Source organism: Pseudophryne corroboree, chromosome 8 (genome assembly GCF_028390025.1).
Source record: "Pseudophryne corroboree isolate aPseCor3 chromosome 8, aPseCor3.hap2, whole genome shotgun sequence".
Classification (NCBI taxonomy): Eukaryota; Metazoa; Chordata; class Amphibia; order Anura; family Myobatrachidae; genus Pseudophryne; species Pseudophryne corroboree.
This window is the reverse complement of record NC_086451.1, coordinates 48,448,857-48,459,695: the sequence shown is the minus strand read 5'-3', so window position 1 is coordinate 48,459,695 and position 10,839 is coordinate 48,448,857.

Genomic DNA, 10,839 nt, shown 5'->3' with positions numbered 1-10,839 from the left:
GTGTCCGCTGCTCCGGTGAGCGCTGCCGGGCGTCGGGTCCCCCATGTGCTGCACTGTGACCCCGGTGCAGTAAAGTGATGCTGCAAAGTGGCAGCGCACTTTATAGCACCGGGGGTCACCGCAGCACACAGGATCCGGCGCCCAGCAGGAGCAATGTGGACCGGTTTGTTGGACTGGTAAGTATATTGACCTGCTGGAGGTGGGTCCGCAGTGCATGGCGGTTGTCGCGATGCACGGGGGTGGTCAACCAGGCGGCAGCAGTGATGTCGGCGGGGGACGGCGCATGCGCTGCAGGACATCGGAGTATTTCTTACGAAAAATACCCCCTATGATGCTGTGGCGTGTCATCGCAGGGACAGAGCTTGACCACAAGCTCTGTCCCTGCATGTGATAATTGATACATCCCTGTGATGTAATCTCTTATCGCAGTGCGAGTTTGGGCGATTTTTTCACCTGTTATCCGCATCCTGGATGCGGATGGTGATAAATAGGCCCCTTATAATGGGAAATGTGATGTGGCCAAATTTACTAAAAAAAAAAAGTAAAAAAACACTGCAGTGTGCCCTGTGATAATTTCGCCAGCTCAGTCTGGCGAAATCACATGGCAGCACTGCGATCTGCAGCCTATGCCCAGCTTTCTATGCCCCTGGCAGAGATAGCTTTGCGGGGACTGGCCTCCAGTGATCAGCTACGTGTGTCTGGTGGACACACAAGCTGATCACTGTTTAAATTTAAAAAAAAAACATACTTACCCGTCCAGGAGCCGGTGATCAGTGCTCCTGTGCGGGCCCCTCATGTGCTGCACCGTGACCCCGGTGCAGTAAAGTGATGCTGCAAAGCGGCAGCGCACTTTACAGCACTGAGGGACACCGCAGCGCATAGGATCTGGCGCCTGGCAGCCCGGCAAGAGCAGCGTGTACCGGTTCCCTGGACTGGTAAATATACTGCGGGGGAAGGGGGGGGGGTCCGCGGTGCGTGCGCGGGTAGTCACAATAGAGTGGGGTCTGCAGTATAGGCGTTTTAATAGTAGTCCAGCATGCTTTAGTAGTTAATTCCCACTCCACCCAATTATCTACTGTAATAACCAGGTCAAAGTGGGCTAGTGAGCCTCCATTCATGAACAAAACCTGTGTTCGGTTTGCTGTTTGCTCTGGAGCCACTGCTGTAATATGCAGCATTAATGTGTCCTAGAAGTGCTGCAAAATAAAGAGGTGATGTGAAAATAAGAATTTACTTACCGATAATTCTATTTCTCGTAGTCCGTAGTGGATGCTGGGAACTCCGTAAGGACCAGGGGGAATAGCGGCTCCGCAGGAGACTGGGCACATCTAAAGAAAGCTTTAGGACTATCTGGTGTGCACTGGCTCCTCCCCCTATGACCCTCCTCCAAGCCTCAGTTAGGATACTGTGCCCGGACGAGCGTACACAATAAGGAAGGATTTTGAATCCCGGGTAAGACTCATACCAGCCACACCAATCACACCGTACAACTTGTGATATGAAACCCAGTTAACAGCATGATAACAGAGGAGCCTCTGAATAGATGGCTCACAACAAGAACCCGATTAGTTAACAATAACTATGTACAAGTATTGCAGACAATCCGCACTTGGGATGGGCGCCCAGCATCCACTACGGACTACGAGAAATAGAATTATCGGTAAGTAAATTCTTATTTTCTCTGACGTCCTAGTGGATGCTGGGAACTCCGTAAGGACCATGGGGATTATACCAAAGCTCCCAAACGGGCGGGAGAGTGCGGATGACTCTGCAGCACCGAATGAGAGAACTCCAGGTCCTCCTCAGTCAGGGTATCAATTCGTAGAATTTTGCAAACGTGTTTGCCCCTGACCAAGTAGCTGCTCGGCAAAGTTGTAAAGCCGAGACCCCTCGGGCAGCCGCCCAAGATGAGCCCACCGTCCTTGTGGAATGGGCTTTTATTGATTTAGGCTGCGGTAATCCTACCGCAGAATGCGCCAGCTGAATAGTGCTACAAAACCAGCGCGCAATAGACTGCCTAGAAGCAGGAGCACCCAGCTTGTTGGGTGCCATCAGGATAAACAGCAAGTCAGTCTTCCTGACTCCAGCCGTCCTGGAAAAATAAAATTTACAGGGCTCTGACTACGTCCAGCAACTTGGAATCCTCCAAGTCCCCAGTAGCCGCAGGCACCACAAAAGGTTGGTTCAAGTGAAAACCTGAGACCACCTTCGGGAGAAACTGAGGACGAGTCCTCAACTCTGCCCTATCCATACAGAAAATCAGATAAGGCCTTTTACATGACAAAGCCGCCAATTCTGACACACGCCTGGCCAAGGCCAAGGCCAACAGCATGACCACTTTCCACGCGAGATACTTTAGCTCCATGGTTTTAAGTGGCTCAACCAATGTGACATTAGGAAATCCAACACCACGTTGAGATCCAAAAAGTGCCACAGGAGGCACAAAAGGAGGCTGAATATGTAGTACTCCTTTAACCAAAGTCTGAACTTCAGGCAGTGAAGCCAGTTTTTTCTGGAAGAAAATCGACAGAGCCGAAATCTGGACCTTGATGGACCCCAATTTGAGGCCCAAACGTCACCCCTGCTTGCAGGAAGTGCAGGAATCGACATAGTTGAAATTCCTCCGTCGGGGCCTTCATGGCCTCCCACCAAGCAACAAATTTTCGCCAAACGCGGCGATAATGTCTTGCGGTGACATCCTTCCTGGCTATGATCAGGGTAGGGATGACTTCCTTCGGAATACCCTTTTCCTTTAGGATCCGGTGTTCTACCGCCATGCCGTCCAACGCAGCCGCGGTAAGTCTTGGAACAGACAGGGTCCCTGCTGCAGCAGGTCTTGTCTGAGCGGCAGAGGCCAAGGGTCCTCTGCCAGCATCTCTTGAAGTTCCGGGTACCAAGCTCTTCATGGCCAATCCGGAACCCCTAGTATGGTTTTCACTCCTCGCCTTCTTATTATTCTCAGTACCTTGGGTATGAGAGGTAGAGGAGGAGACACATAAACCGACTGGTACACCCACGGTGTCACTAGAGCGTCCCCAGCGATCGCCTGAGGGTCCCTTGACCTGGCGCAATATCTTTTCAACTTCTTGTTGAGGCGGGACGCCATCATGTCCACCCGTGGTCATTCCCAACGGTTTACCCGCATTTGGAAAACTTCTGGATGAAGTCCCCATTCTCCTGGGTGTAGGTCGCCCATCGGAGAATCCTTGTGGCTTCTGCCATCGCCATCCTGCTTCTTGTGCCGCCCTGTCTGTGTACATGGGCGACCGCCGTGATGTCGTCTGATTGGATCAGTTCCGGCTGGTTCTGAAGCAGGGGCCTTGCTTGTCTTAGGGCATTGTAAATGGCCCCTAGCTGCAGAATATTTATGTGAAGCGAAATCTCCTTGGAAATTTCTTCCCTGTGTGACTGCACCCCAGCCCCGAAGGCTGGCATCCGTGGTCACCAGGACCCAGTCCTGTATTCCGAATCTGCGGCCCACTAGTAGATGAGCCCTCTGCAGCCACCACAGCAGCGACACCCTGTTTCTTGCTGACAGGGTTATCCGCTGTTGTATCTGTACATGGGACCCGGACCATTAGTCCCACAGGTCCCACTGGAACGTCCTTGCGTGGAGTCTTCCGAATGGAATTATGCTTCGTACGAAGCTACCATTTTTCCCAGGACTCGTGTGCATTGATGTACCGACACCTGTCCTGGTTTTAGGATGTCTCTGACTAGAGATGACAACTCCTCGGCTTTTTCCACTGGAAGAAACACTCTTTTCTGGTCTGCGTTCAGAAACATTCCCAGGAACAGAAGACGTGTCGTCGGGACCAGCTGTGACTTTGGAATATTGAGAATCCAGTCGTGCTGTTGTAGCACTTCCCGAGAGAGTGCTACCCCCACTACCAACTGTTCTTTGGACCTCGCCTTTATCAGAAGATCGTCCAAGTACGGGATAATAAAAACTTCCTTCTTGTGAAGGAGTATCATCACTTCGGCCATTACCTAGGTAAAGACCTTCGGTGCCGTGGACAACTCCAACGGCCGCGTCTGGAACTGATAGTGACAGTCCTGTACCACATATCTGAGGTACTCCTGGTGAGGGGGGGGGGGAATGGGGACATGCAGGTACGCATCCTTGATGTCCAGGGAGACCCTGTAATCCCCCTCGTCCAGGCTCGTAATAAGCGCCCTGAGCGATTCCATCTTGAACTTGAATCTTCTGATATAAAAGTTCAAGTATTTTAATTTCAAGATGGGTCTCACCGAACCGTTGCGGTACCACAACCACTGTGGAATAGTAACCCCTTCCTTGCTGAAGGAGGGGCACCTTGACAATCACTTGTTGTGATTATAGTGTTGAATATCCACCAACACCGTCTCCCTGGCAGAGGGAGGTGCCGGTAAGGCAGATTTTAGGAAACGGCGGGGGGAAGAACGTCTCGAACTCCAGCCTGTACCCCTGAGATACTACTTGAAGGACCCAGGGATCAATGTGAGAGAGCCCACTGTCCGCTGAAATATCTGAGACGGGCCCCCACCGTACCCGGGTCCGCCTGAGCAGCCCCAGCACCATGCTGTGGACCTACCGGACGCAGGGAGGACTTCTGCTCTTGGGAACTAGCTGTGTGTTGCAGCTTTTTCCCTCTACCTTTGCCTCTCGGCAGAAAGGATGAGCCTCTAGCCCACTTGTTTTTCTGGGGCCGAAAGGACTGTACTTGATGATACGGTGCTTTCTTTTGTTGTGGGGTAGCCTGTGGCAAAAAAATTAATTTCCCAGCAGTAGCTGTGGAAACGAGGTCTGAAAAACTATCCCCAAACAGTTTTACCCCCTTATAGGGCAACTTCCATGTGCCGATTCGAGTCGGCATCGCCTGACCATTGCCAAGTCCATAACCCCCGTCTGGCGGCAATGGACCTAGCGCTTATTTTTGATGCCAGCCGGCAAATATCCCTCTGTGCATCACGCATGTATAAGACCACGTCTTTTATATGCTCTATTTTCAGCAAAATATTGTCCCTATCCATAGTTATTTTCCGACAGGGAATCTGACCACGCAGCGGGAGCACTGCCCATCCATGCCGAAGCAACGGCTGGTCGCAATATAATGCCCTAGTGTGTGACCATATCTTATAGGGTAACCTCCTGCTTTCTATCAGCAGGTTCCTTCAGGGCGGCCGTACCCGAAGACGGTAGTGCCACCTTTTCTGATAAGCGTGTAAGCGCTGTATCTACCCTATGGGGTGTTTCCCCGCGTGACCTATCCTCTGGCGGGAAAGGGTACGCTGCCAATAACCGTTGTAGAAAATATAAATTTCTTACCGGGGGAAGGCCACTCTTCCTCACACACCTCATTTAGTTTCTCAGATGCAGGAAAAACTACTAATAGTTTTCTCTCACCAAACACAATACCCTTTTATGTGGTATAATCATAAATGTGTAATACATTTTTCATTGTCTCAATCCTGTAACGGGTGGACCTATTTGGAGGGTACACCAGTCTCATCGATGTCGACACTGGAGTCAGTATCCGTGTCGACATCTGTGTCTGTTATCTGAGGTAGCAGGCGATTTTAGAGCCCCCCATGACATTTGAGACGCTGGAACAGGCACAAGCTGAGTAGCCGGCTGTTCCGTGTCGTCGGCCTTTTATGTAAGGAGTTGACACTTTCACGTTGATCCTTCCATAAGTTCAACCACACAGGTGTCGACCCCGCAGGGGGTGACAACATATTTACAGGCATTCGCTCCGCCTCCACCTCATTATCCTCCACATACCTGTCGACACAGCCGTACCGACACACAGCACACACACAGGGAATGCTCTGATAGAGGACAGGACCCCACAAAGCCCTTTGGGGAGACAGAGGGAGAGTATGCCAGCACACACCAGGGCGCTATATATCACAGGGATAGCACCTATAAAAAAGTGTTTTCCCTTATAGCTGCCTATATGTTGTATACTGCGCCTAAATTGTGCCCCCCCCCCCTCTCTTTTTAACCGTTTCTGTAGTGTATTAACTGCAGGGGAGAGCCAGGGAGCTTCCCTCCAACGGAGCTGTGAGGGAAAAATGGCGCCAGTGTGCTGAGGAGATAGGCTCCGCCCCTTTTTCGCGGACTTTTCTCCCGCATTTTTATGGAATCTGGCAGGGGTTAATATACATCCATATAGCCCTGGGGGTTATATGTGATGTATTTTTGCCAGCCAAGGTATTTATATTGCTGCTCAGGGCGCCCCCCCCCAGCGCCCTGCACCCTCAGTGACCGGAGTGTGTGGTGTGCATGAGGAGCAATGGCGCACAGCTGCAGTGCTGTGCGCTACCTTGGTGAAGACTGATGTCTTCTGCCGCCGATTTTCCGGACCTCTTCTTGCTTCTGGCTCTGTAAGGGGGCCGGCGGCGCAGCTCTGGGACCGGACTCCGAGGCTGGGCCTGTGTTCGGTCCCTCTGGAGCTAATGGTGTCCAGTAGCCTAAGAAGCCCAAGCTGGCTGCAAGCAGGCAGGTTCGCTTCTTCTCCCCTTAGTCCCTCGATGCAGTGAGCCTGTTGCCAGCAGGTCTCACTGAAAATAAAAAACCTAAAACTAACTTTTTCTAAGAAGCTCAGGAGAGCTCCTAGATTGCACCCTGCTCGGCCGGGCACAAGAATCTAACTGAGGCTTGGAGGAGGGTCATAGGGGGAGGAGCCAGTGCACACCAGATAGTCCTAAAGCTTTCTTTAGATGTGCCCAGTCTCCTGCGGAGCCGCTATTCCCCCTGGTCCTTACGGAGTTCCCAGCATCCACTAGGACGTCAGAGAAATGGAGATTACATACGGTAGAAACCACTTAAATGTGTTTGTTTGTTTTTTTATAAGGAAATCCTTATAAACTAGGTAGGAATAGTATGACACATATTTTATATACATATTTGCTGTGTGCTCTCTCTCTCTCTATAACAAGTATTAATATGCTAATTAAGCATGCTGAATGCAGCTAACAAAAGAAGGATGGGATTGACTTACACATTTTCTTGTATACATTGTATTTATTGATAAATATACATGTCATGTATTAACATATTCATTAAACAGACTGAATGCAGCAAAACATCTATATGCGTGCTAATACCTTGCACTGTCCCTCCCAGTGGCTACAAACCTCCCTGTTTTTTTCAATGCAGAAAAACACTGCGCTTTTTCAGTAGTTTGTCAGACGTGAGAAGAATTGTACAGATACCAAGCAATTTCATGTCCTGTACAAAGCACACTGGCTGCTGTGTAGTGTAAAGTGGGAACCCACTGCCCCCTGCTGGATACCAGCAGCAAGTGAAACCTCTATCTTTTATGGATTGCATGTAAGTACCATTAAATTATTATACGTGTCCACAGTTTAGTAAATAAATAATACCCCTTTTCCACTAGCTAAATTTACCCGTGTTTTTGCACGGGGGCGCGCATCAAGACGGGTTTTTAGTAGTGATGAGCGGATTCGGTTTTACTCGGTTTTACTCAGTTCTCAAAACAGAATCTTATTGGCTCACTGATGTCACGTGTTTTGGATAGCCAATAAGATTCTGTTTTGAGAACCGAGTAAAACCGAATCCGCTCATCACTAGTTTTTAGTAAGTGGAAACGGCTCAACACGGGTTGAGTGACCCTGGAATCTTACCCGGGTAGCTACCTGGGTTGAACACGGTAACACGGTAATGACCCAGGTAATTGTGCAGTGGAAGCGGTCATTACCCGTGTTTTCAGACCCGAGTAACGAGTGACATCAATAGCTTTTACAGAGCTTACCCGGGTTAAGTGGAAACAGATCCGACCCGGGAATAACCCGTGTCGATGTGCAGTGGAAACGGTAGGGCCGACGCGGTTTGTAGCCGGGTTAAACATCCTGTATCGGACCCGGTACACAGGGGGAAAAGGGGTATAAGAAGACCCTAAAAAGCACCGTTCCCCCTCATAGAACTCCCAACAGCAGACATTGTTTTTCTTGATTGAGGCCTTGGTAAATTTAGCTGATCATAACGAGACTACAGATGTAGGAAGAAGTTTATGAAGATGCCTGGTGATAAAACTTGTGTTCCAGGATAAGGGCAACACACTGAATATACCCAGGTAATGCAGGGCTGGATTAAGGACCAACGTGGGCCTGGGGCTGAATGTTGAAGGGCCTATACTGAAAAGGGTGAGGAGCTGTGACTAGTGCTGTGTGCGTGTGGTGCAGTGCTGTGTGGGTGTGGCCAGTGCCATGTGGGCGTGTACACCCCTACACTATCAGTCCCACTGTCTCCCTAAACGCATAAAAGTAGAATAATTTTGAAAGAAACCTCCCCATAGAAATAGACTTATTTGATCTATGATTGTAACCAGCTGGGTCATCATCATGGCAGTCTGGAGTCAGTATCTTGTCCTCTCTGTGTGTCCCTGATCCCCTTTGTGTGTGTGTTTCTGTCACCCCCTTTGTGTTAGTTTCTCTGTGTTCTTCCCAGATATGTCTCTGTTCCCCTTTGTATTTGTGCCTCCCAGTGTCCCCCATCCCATCTGTTGTCCCTATTTTTCCTCAATCTCCCCCAACAACCAACTGTCCACTTGCACAACACCATGATGTCTCCTCCAATGTCCCTCACTTCTCCCCTCTTCATGCCTTTCTTTCCTCCTCCCCTTTTCAGTATGATAGGCAACCCAGGGCCGGTGGCAGCTGCCATTCGGAATCAGGGTTGGCAAACGGAAGCGCCTCTGTGTCACACAGCTAACCTAAGCATGGGAGGTAAGTGCACTCTTCTTACTGTAAATCTTGCTGAGCATCTAAATGAACAAATTGCGGAGACACTAGAGTCATCATGAACTGAGAAAGATTGTGATCCACTGTTCTATGTACAGTAATCTCCCCATTCCAGCTGTGACTCATGGGAAATGTGTTTCGGCAATAGAGAGAAGGTAGCCAATCCCTGCCTCTCACAGTCACGTTATTTTGCACTGCCTGGACCTCTGGCATTCGTATTCACTTTTCTTATATAATTAGGGATTAACTATTTTAATTGGAGGATATGCAACAGGTGCCCTATGTCAGCCCCGCCCCCAAATGCATGATTTCATGGGATGCAGTGGCCGTGGGGCAGTAATTGTGCTGCCCAGGGGTGGAACTACCATTGGTTCAGCAGGTGCACTGCACCAGAGTCCTGGGGACTAAGGGACCCACCGCTGCCCAGACCAGCAAGGAGTTTTCTCTGGCCTGCCACCCGACCATTGTGGGCAATGTCTGATGACTGGCCCAGCACTGTCACCCACTGCCTCTCTCTGTCACTCTCCACATCCCCCTGTTACCCTATACCTCTCTCTGTCATCCACTGGCTCTCTATGTCACTCTCTACCTCCCAATGTCTCTCTGTCATCTACTCGCCACCTCTACCTCTCCCTGTCACCCACTGTCACTCTCTGACTCTCCCTGTCACCCACTGCCTCTCTCTGTCACTTTCCACCTCCCCATGTCACCCTCTACCTCTCTCTGTCATCCACTGCCTCTCTATGTCACTCTCCACCTCCCCATGTCTCTCTGTCATCCACTCGCCACCTCTGCCTCTCCCTGTCACCCACTGCCTCTCCCTGTCACACTCTACCTCTCCATGTCACCCTCTGTCTCTGTCACTCTCTACCTCTCCATGTCACTCTCTGCCTCTCCATATCACCCGCTGCCTCCTCCTGCTACCTACTGCCGCGTGGCATGTTATGACCTTGAAGTGGGGTAGAGGAGGAGGCCCAAAGCATATTTTTTGCACCTGGGCCCACCACTCACAAGTTCCGCCACTGGTGCTGCCCCAGGGCCCTGTGCCCTGGTAGACGGCACCGCTCGCACACCCCTCTACCCACTGCCCTGTAAGGGAATAATTCTGTTCAAGAAAAGTAGACACTATGGGGTAAATTTACTAGGGTGGGAGTTTTTAGAACTGGTGATGTTGCCCATAGCAACCAATCAGATTCTATCTATTATCTTCTAGAAGCAGCTTGATAAATGTTAAGTAGAATCTGATTGGTTGTTGTGAGCAACATCACCAGTTCTAAAAAAAACTCCCATCTTAGTAAATTTACCCTTATGGGCCTGATGCAGCACTGAAAGCAAATACTCTATATTTTCTCCTGCTTTGTGTGCATGGGACTAAATGCATATATTGGCCCATATTTAGGATTGACTGCATCTCTGCAGTTGGATCACCCTACAATTGTCTTCATAGCTGTCATACATCACCAACACTATTCCCGGGGCAGCAGGTACATCTGGAAGCAGGCGTACGCAAAGCACTACATGTCCCAGCTCTCTAGCTGCGAGTGTAGATGTAGCTGAGATGCATATACTCCTGGGCATGTGCAGAGTGAAAACATGAAAGATAAACCTGCAAACAAAATATATATATTTATAACTATTATCGGTCAATACTGTATATAAATTTTTTTCTTAACTTGAAAGTTATTATCTTTCCAATAATAAATATATATATATATATATATATATACATATATATATCTAATTATATATATATTCAAAATTCAATTATAGTCCCTGAAGAGGACAAGCCAGAATCGTCCTGTATTGCTGACAGCAGGGGTGTAGTGAGGATGGTTCCAGTGGAGCACGAGCTCCAGGCGCTGGAAAAATTAGAGGGCGCGCTGCCGCCTCTAGCTGTACCACGAACCGCCGTACAGGAAGACGCAGGACAGGAGAAGGAGCAGAGGGTGCGCACACTGACTCGGACTCTGAGACTAGGCAGGCTGCAGAGCAGGTCAGAGACGACAGCAGGAGATACTGAAAGCCGGCACATGCTGGAGCTCTGCCCGTCCTCTTTATATTTATATGGCTCACTGTGTGCTTGTATCTATG